The sequence below is a fragment of the Palaemon carinicauda genome, chromosome 17, assembly GCF_036898095.1.
Source record: "Palaemon carinicauda isolate YSFRI2023 chromosome 17, ASM3689809v2, whole genome shotgun sequence".
In the NCBI taxonomy this organism is placed as follows: domain Eukaryota; kingdom Metazoa; phylum Arthropoda; class Malacostraca; order Decapoda; family Palaemonidae; genus Palaemon; species Palaemon carinicauda.
The window spans coordinates 122,362,849-122,372,673 of NC_090741.1; positions in this window are offsets into that span (position 1 = coordinate 122,362,849).

The window sequence follows — 9,825 nt, forward strand, 5'->3', positions numbered from 1 at the left end:
AACACCATCGAAAATCGCCGTCCGAAATGGCGATCCAGGACCACGTCAACAACAGTTGGAGTGTGTTTGATTATCCTTGTCATAGAGGATTTCGTCGTCCAAGCAACAGCAGCGGGCGTATTGGTAGAAATGGGACGCCCACAAAGGTCAAGGACAATCCCGAAAGGTGGAAAAGGTCCCAGACAGCAACTATAGGACGAGGGACCCAAGGTGACCCACAGCAATCAACCCCCCACAGAAGTTAAGTAACATGTTACAAAATCTGTAGTTTTATGGTTAACTAATATGTTTTGAGATTTTGTAAAAAGTGTGTAGAGTAACGAAGCTATCATCACGTCTTCTTTACGTAATGTTAACATTTGGATGAAAAAACACGTTTAATTGAAGAAAGTAACTAATCGAGTAAAATGTTTTCGGTGTTAAAGCTTCGAGTAAAGATTAACTTTTCTGTTTACAAAAGAAGAAAATCAGATGGATTTTGTTGCTGTGTTGTTAAATAAGAAATTGTTTCTTATGCTGTATGAACTATAAGTTTTCGTTGCATAGTTTCTTCGATTTATAGTATTTTGAGTTTTTTTTTTTTTTTTGAGACCTTTGTGGTCAAAGATGTTAAATGTGATTTTTGGAAAAGAAATAGTCACATGTTCAGATAACTTTGTGTTAACAATAATAAGTTGTTTAATTCCAGAGAGGAAATGTAGAACGTTTGTAAGTTCCGAGTTAAGACGTAAGTTATGAAGTTCTTTGTAATGTCCCTTTTGAGAGTGTACTTAATAAAACTATGGAGAAAAAAAATGTAAGTTAGGTACATTGGTAATTTGGGAAATTATTGTCATAATATTTGTTCTTACGTCATATTCCGTGTTGGCATTCATACCTATTTAGATCATTATGAAATGTTTTCAAAGAAAGGGTTAAGCTGTTGTTTGTCGGTTTTCGCCTGAGATTATCCTAAATGATGAAGATTCGTTTGTTAACGTAATAACAGAAGCGAGTTTAGTTGTTAACAGTTGTTAGGTAATTAGTAATGTCACGTCGGAGATTTAAAAATTTTGCGTTTGGTTTCTTATAGTTACAGTGTGTCATAAGTGATTTGTTTGCCAAGTGTTCGGTCTGATTGATGACATCGAGCATTGTTAACAGATTATATTGAGAAAGTGATGTCAAATGATTTAGCAGGGAGCATGAATGTGTTGTGTTAAAAGGCCGGCCATGAGTGAAAATGAATGAAACAAATGCGATGACGCGTGAGTTCCCTGAGCAAGCATCATGATGTCACAGCCACTGTTAAAGAGCACATCTTGAATAAGTTTTTTTTATGTGTGTGTGTGTGTGTGTGTGCGCATTGAGAAGAAATCCAAGATTTTGACAAGTAATGTAATGTCTTTCGGCTTAAAGGTCAGAATTAAGTCTTTGTTTTCTAACTCTGCAGAGGGTTATGTTTTTTGGAAAAATCGTGACAAGTTAACAAGAATTGGTTGTTTCTCGGTAATAATTGACAACCTGATATAGAGCAGAGAATTTGAGTTCTTAACTGATTGTCAGTTCTAGTTAACTCGCGAGAACAAATAAGTAATGTGAAGATTTTGAGAAATGGCGAACAAGTTGCCGTAGATTTTTTTGTGGAAAAAAGGAAAGTAAATGATCGGAATGATTGTAAAACCAGATATTGGTGACACGATAGTTTGAACAGTAGGCCTAGTGTTGCAAGACTTGATAGGCTAACCTGTGTTTTGAAGAACAGCTTTGTCAAACAATAAACTCTGATTCATGTAATGAGTTCTTAAGTTAATTACTTATTTTTAAGTATCAAGGGAATCATCTCAACCAAACAAACGTTGGGTTAGAAGGTGACAATGAGTAGCCATACCGTTGCCTCCGTTAGCTGATTAATGTCTGATAGGAAAAAGTTATGTTTTATGTCAGATTGTGATAAAGAGGAAAGGATATGTTTTTGGTGTCAAGGTATAACGTAGAAAGTGGGTTTAATTGTAATTAAGTAATTTGGTGAATCCACGAGATAAAGCCTAGTATTTTTGTGGCTGTTGTGTACGTTTACAGACCCAATAAGAGTCTAGTAAATTGCCCTTCAGAGTTATGTAAGTCTCAGTGACTTATCTCCAAGGCCAAAGAAGACTGGTTTATTTTCTTTTTCTGATGTTTTTAGCTTTAAGTTCGTTACTCGCTGAAAGATGCGAGGGAGAAAGAGTTTGACACATCTCAGTTTCTGCGTGAGCGAATGTTTGGGTTCGCGTACATGTGTGTGTGTGTGTGAGAGAGAGAGAGAGAGAGAGAGAGAGAGAGAGAGGGAGGGGGGTGCAAGACTGCGCACGCGCAGGAGCGGCGTCAGTATGTTCGCAGAATGAACAAAAAAGAGAAGGAAAAGTGTGGAGATGGCTGAGTGAGAGTTGTTTCCTTGTGAGAACAGATGAGAGAATGTTTTTTTTTTTCTTTTTTTCATGATTGTCCATTTAAGGTAGGGAAGTAAAAACGTTTTTTCATTAAGGTCTTTTCTTTTTCTTTGGAAATTGATTAAGGAGATTTTATTTTATGTTATTTTTTTTTTTTTTTGTTGACCTCAGTGAAGTTTAATGTAACTTGGGATCAGTTTTGACTGAAGAAATTCTGTGGCGTTTAGTTTTAACGTAAATTTACGTTTTCCGCCTTGTGTTTTTTGTTGTTTGAGAATTAATGTAGATCTGATTGGAATGGTTTTCCCTATTAGTAATTGCGTTGGGAAATTTCGGTTTCAGATTAGTTCTCTATGATGAGTGGTTACGCTCCCCAAGAGAGATTGGTTCACCAAGCGTTTGGTTGGGCTCCACAAGGCACTGAGAGAATTGGAAGACTCAGGCCTACATGGCTTAGGGCTGTGAAAGTGCGAAGTAGGTAATGATGTGATGGTAACACAAGAGCCTTTGTTTGCGTGATGTGGATCAGCTAGAATGAATAACCGTCCTAGAATGATTGTTGTTTGTTCGGCTTAGTTTGAGTTCGAGCAAAAGAGATAAGACAACACAAGATGGGAATGTCGCTGTTGTGTAAGCGATGTGTGTAGGCTGTGTCTCTGTTGTGAAAATTTCTGCCAAAAAGCTTGTTGTCTGTTGTGATGCGAGCAATGTGTCAGCAGTTTGCCCAGTTTGGAATTTGAATGATTGGGCTTGGAGAGTTCATAGCTCCGATGACGATGTCAGAGAGAGAGAGAGAGAGAGAGAGAGAGAGAGAGAGAGAGAGAGAGAGAGAGAGAGAGAGAGGCGACCGCCCCTTAAAAGGCAGTGAGCCTAGGCTTGGTGTTAGTTAGCCAGGATTTAGCGATAGGCTTAGGTTAACTAATTAGCCATGGGAAGTGTCCGACTTTTTGCGGCAGCGTGTTTGCTAACTGCTTGCGTGTGTGTGTGTGAACAGTGAAGTGAGAGGATGTAAAGGTGTAGTCTTTGATGAGAGATTTAGGTTGTCTTTCGCGTCCGACGTACATGTGTTGTTAATTAGTTATGATCCCGTTAAAGTTGCGAGTCCACTAGTTACGATTCTGGGTCAGATTAACAAGTTAGAGGATCATTTGAAACTGGTTAAAGAAGAAGTTGCTGTGTTTAAACTGCGAGCGATTCTTGATAACGTCAAAAGAGCCCTTAGTAACTCATTGGATACCTTCGAAGACTTCGTGGTTTCAAAAGGGGATAGAAAGAAACGTGCAGCTAATTGGATTGGCGAATTGATTGGAGGTAGGACTGGGCTAATTACCCGGTTGGAACTCGATCAGTTGGAGACCGCCTTAACCGCGGAAGAAAAAAATACGCACGTCATGATAAATAAAGTAATATCTCATACCCGTATCGTAGATGAGAAATTGAAGACAGTTTTTATGGCTGTAGCTAAAGGATAGGAGGCACTGAACGTTTTAGAGAAGAGGATTATTGATTTCAGGGAGAAATTAGAACAAGTCCAAAGAGATGGGATTTATGTAGAAAGCACTACACAATTAGCTTTTGTAGCTAGTGAGCTAACTCTACACTTAGAAAACGTGGCAAGCCAGATTCAACAAGTGGCAAACACGGGGGAAATCCCATCCGACATTTTACCCCCCCTGGGAATTTTTGAGAATAATTAAGAAAATTCATGAGGCAGTGCCAATGTTTATTCCTCCTGTAGAGAATAATTTAGCGGAGTTCTATCGAATGTCATCCGTGACTGTTACTAAGTTAAGGGGCAATTTTTATTTTTCCGTAGAGATACCTGTTATGAATGGGGATTCAGATTTTCGTTTGTTTGAAGTAAAGTCAATGTGGACACAGACCGAAACAGAGGAATTCGCAACTCGGGTATCGGTTGATCTGCCATATTTTGCTGTGAATCTGAGGGACACTGGCTGTGACTTTGCCTAATTTAGATAGGTGTAGGATAGGGAAAGCACATGTGTTGTGTCAACCTGTGTATGCACTTTTCGCGCCTGCCGCGCATGTTTGTTTGTTTGATATGTACCTGGAAGAGCCTAGCTTTGTGCATAGTTGTAGGTTCGAGGTAAAGGCTGACTATGAAAGGGAAATAGTTAATTTAGGACATCATTGGATTGTGTATGTGAGACATGAATCAAAGTACAAGGTGATGTGCGACTCGGGGAATGTGGTTAAAGTGTTGACACATCAGGACTGGTGTTCTGTTTAAGGGGATGGGTACCGTCTACCTGGCCAAAGGAAAAGAAAGAGTGAACGCGTGACAGTTAGGGACATTTCTGTGTTGAATGCTTCTGTCATCTTGCCAGGTGTGAATGTGTCTCACGTGTTAGTTCACCTTAATCTGACTAGACTCGGAACCATGTCCTTAGATCACCTCCCTTTCTACGAACAATTTGTGGGTTTAAAAACGTCACATAGGACTTTAGGCGTAGGCTTTTATTTAGCTAGTATATGTGTGCTTCTTTTCGTCCTGATTGGACTGGGTATATGTTGTAGGCCAATAGTATGTGGTCCTGCCTGTCTCCGATGGCGGAGGGCAGAGGGTTCGGAGCAGTCATGCTGACAGATCCTCTGCTGGTGTACCGGTTTCAAATTACCCCCTCCAAATCTTACCCCCCGGTAGTTTGAAACCGGATTCAAACTACCGGGGGGTAACTTGATACCGGTTTCAAGCTACCCCCGGGGGTAATTTAAAACCGGTTTTATGCTACCCCCCTGGTTTCAAATTACCCCCCTCGTTTTTGCGCAGGATATCATCATTTATGAATATTAATAAATTGCTTTTGATCAGGGTCAACACAATTATTAGGTAATATGTATATACATGTACTGTTTCACCTATTGGTATCGTTTATTAATATCCAGCCTTTATCCGTCTTATGTTTATATCTTAGCTAATAAATGTCGGATATTCCATTGTCAGTCATGGGCGCATATTTGACCGAGACAGGAGGACGAGGTGAAATTTGATTTTGACGGTTATTTTTTCCATTATTTGAAATATTTCATAATTATATTGCAAGCAAATATTATATAAAGTATAATCAACATATTGATCATAAGTATATATATATATATATATATATATATATATATATATATATATATATATATATATATATATATATATATATATATATATATATATATATATATGATCTTCCTAATCGGGTGGTTGAATCAGTAGAACTTCAAAAGTTCAAAGTTGGAGCAAATGCCTTTTTGTTGACCAGGCGGACATGAGTCTTTTTATAGTTTATTTATGAAATATTTGTTTTTGATGTTGTTATTAGTCTATACATGACATGTCTGTTTTGACGTTGTTACCTATTTTAGAATGATTTATTGTTAATTTGCTCTATTCATTTATTTATATCCTTATTTCCTTTCCTCACTGGGCTATTTTTCCCTGTTGGAGCCCCTTGGCTTATAGCATCTTGCTTTTCCAACTAGGGTTGTAGCTTGGATAGTAATAATAATAATAATAATACTGTATATATATATATATATATATATATATATATATATATATATATATATATATACATGTATATGTATTTGTATGTATGTTGTAAATACTATATCATTCATGATATCTGTAAATAATGAACACTTTTAATAAAGCAAGATTGTGAGCAATTATAACAGTTTTAATAAAACATAATATAGTACATGCTGTTTGCTTCTACTGTACTTACATTGGTTGTTTGTATACGAAAACACCTGGACTACGGAAAAGTCGTTACACTTTATAGCCCTCTATGGATGACATTGAACACAGCTTGTGTTAATCTCACAACTGTTGTTACTGATTTTAGCCTAAAGGCAGGCAAATGTGTGTTATCATGGGCTAAATCAAATCCTATTTAAACCATCTTCCAGAATAGCAAGTGATGGATTCGTGTATGAATTTTTTTTTCTCTGTTGTTGATCTCAAAATGGAAAATTATTGAAAAACTGTTCCATAAAATGTTTAAGAATTTTACCTGAAATATATCATAAAGAAAAAAAAAAGACCTCGCCACATAGTCACCTGTACATTTCCATGCGGTTTATATAACACTTCTGCCCCTTTGTCATAGCTCCATTCTTTCTTATTACTCATTTCATTAAATGACAAAACAGCAATACCTAGTAATCGAGACTTCATACCCTCTTTAATGTCCTCTGGTTTAAAATGAATCGAGCTAACAGTAGCTTACACAACGTTAATTCTGTCTGCACGACGACATGCATGTTGGTAATTTATATTTGAGCTTTTATTTTTTCCCGTGCATAGCATCCAAATACTACGAAGTTACTATGCATTATCAGTGACAGAATAAATGAATAAACAAAGAGATATATGGACACAAGGAGTTTTATTGTTATATTGCAACTATGGGTATGGTCAAACCATTTTAAGAGCAAACTCGGAGCCCAATAGCGGCATTGCCAGTTCTCTTGGGTCATTTTCAAAGCACACCTGGCTTTACCGCTTTAAGGCCGATTCACACGACCCGTTTTCTTTCCGACAGGCTGGGTGGTGGCTAACCTCCGTCAAAATGTTGTACATTCACACGAGGCGTTCCGTATCCGTTTACCAGCGCTCGGTGTTCATTGTATACTTAGAATCTGTCACGTGAACACCGAGTAATTTACGATAATTTTGACACTATAAGATGTTGGTTGATAACTGTCTTGATAAAATAAGTTATGCAACTTCATTATACTTTATGCACTGCCAAGAATATTAGAATTATGATAAATTCACCTGTTTTATTTAATGCCTCTCCAGTCATTTTCCATATCTTTTATCTATGTAAATTATTTCTATACATCTTGTTTGCCATGTCAAATATCTCCTCATACCCTTGAAAAGGTTCAATTAACCTCTCATACATGGTGTAAACAACAAAATAACTAATTTCTATGACTCTATACTATGAGGAAAAGTCGGGGTTGTAGGCCACAAAACGAACGGGTGCGATACAGGTCCTCATTCACACAAAACATCATCCACCCGTTGGTTGCGACTGATGGCTAACGTCCGTCAAACCGGACGAGGTTTCTTGGAAAGAAAGCCGAGCCGACTCGGAAGGCTGACGTTTAGGGCCGCCGTCTGCCTAACGGGTCGTGTGAACAGTTGCATTTGAATACACGTAAGAAAGCTAGACGCCGGTTAACCGACGGCCAGCCTGTCGGAAAGAAAACGGGTCGTGTGCATCGGCCTTTAATCTATGGGCGAGCCAAGAATAGGAGAAAAGGGTCAACTAATAAGTCATTCACCCGGATTTGAACGGTCTAAGAATATAATCCTTTAATTTGATACTCTCCCTAAATTGTTTCCTTCGTTCTTTTTGTTTGCAACCACGTGGTGACAAGTTGAAACTCTTAAATATAACAAATAGCAAAATTGTTATAAAACGATTATCATACTAACAGAAATAATCTTAATTTTGATATCAAATTAATTCATTTCTCAATTCTGATTGATTATTAAAAGACAGGATTCTTTAAAAAGGATTTAATTAACTATGTTTAATATGGTATATTTACGTAGGTGATTGTATTGTTTTAGAATTTATTTAATTAATCGACAAAATTAATTTCTTTACAACAAAGGTTATATTAGCAAACGTGGTTATGGTGACTTCGTCAGATGAAGTTAGTGCTATCACAAAAGATTCAATAAATTAGTTCATTCAGACCATTTTCATGTCTTCCTTTATAATGTTATCAGTATGCTTATTACCCTTGACCCAATTTAACTTGCAAATCTGAAACAGTCGTTTTTTATAAGTTGGCTTGTTTGATTGTTTGGTCAATTCCAAATTTAACAATTTCATTATCATTTTCCCATTTTTTTTCTTAATATTTATTTTAGTAAATATTTTTTTTCCATGTAATGCTAAAACAGGGTTCATTATGATGGTTTTGATTTCAAATATTTTTACGGGTAATATCTATCTTTTTTTACTTAATAATTGTTTTGTATAAAGTTAGATGCGTCATAGTTTGTGTTTAATTGAAAGATAAGGCCAGTTAATGTATTGCCTTATTTATTATAGAAATACACATACCGTACATTCATTCGCTTGATATTTCTGTGCAAAACTGAATGTTCGTCATGATTTCTACTGTGTTTTTTTGGAAGCAAAAATCTATTGTTGGTATTATAACTGTTCATTTGGAAGAGCATGCCAGGTAATATACGGTGCTTGACTAATTATAGAAAAAGATATACCGTATAATATAGAAAAGGATATACCATACATTATAGAAAAAGATATACCGTACATTATCCTCATATTTGTGTGTGATGCTAAATGATGGTATGTGTTCTTAAATGTTTTTCAAGAAGTATGTCCTTGAAAGATATAAATGCGACAAGTCACAGACACCTGGATTAGCGTTCCTGGCTTAGTATCCTTTACTGATGAAGGGTCCTCTAAACACCAGATGTTTATAAATGACAGAGGATTAACTTAAAGCTTACTCAGATCGACAAGGTCAAATTTTCCTTAAAAATAAAGATTTTATCCGCCTTAGTTCTCTCGGGAGAGAGATATATATATAGTAGGTACTCGACAGTATAGCTCCAGTTGACCCAACTTGAATGAATTTGACTCTGCTGCAGTGTGCTCACGGCAATCAAGCAAAACAGTATAGGCCTACCCGTCCTGACTCCTGAGTCCCTACAGTCGTTCAACATTATCGCCATTAACAGGTAATTATAGTGCGTGTGTAGTTCTTCCCGATTTCATATTTTGTGATATTTTTGTGTTTATTTAATGGAACCTCTCAGCTGGGTAATTCGCTTGTTTCCGTGTACATCTTGCAGTGTAATATATAAAGTGTTCCAATGTTTCTTCTTCATGGCCACACATACATTTTGTATCTTTATTTTTGTATCTGCCTCTCCAATTTAGATCTAAAGTGTCTGTTCTTGCCTTTATCAACAGCTTGGATTTTAACATGTTATTAAACCAGTTAACTTCTATTTCTTTCTTATAATGCTTATATATTCTTAGTGTTTCTTTCTCTTATATTTCCGACTTCCACATTTTGGTGTCTACATTTCTTACTTTCTCTTTCAATTTTGCAATAGACAGTATAGCTACAGTTGACCCAACTTGACTGAACTTGACTCTGCTGTAGTGTGCTCACGGCAATCAAGCAAAACAGTATAGGCCTACCCGTCCTGACTCTGAGTCCCTACAGTCGTTCAACATTATCGCCATTAACAGGTAATTATAGTGCGTGTGTAGTTCTTCCCGATTTCATATTTTGTGATATTTTTGTGTTTATTTAATGGAACCTCTCAGCTGGGTAATTCGCTGCAGACGCCTCGACAAAAGTAACGTAAAACATGCCCGAGTTTGTTCCCTTC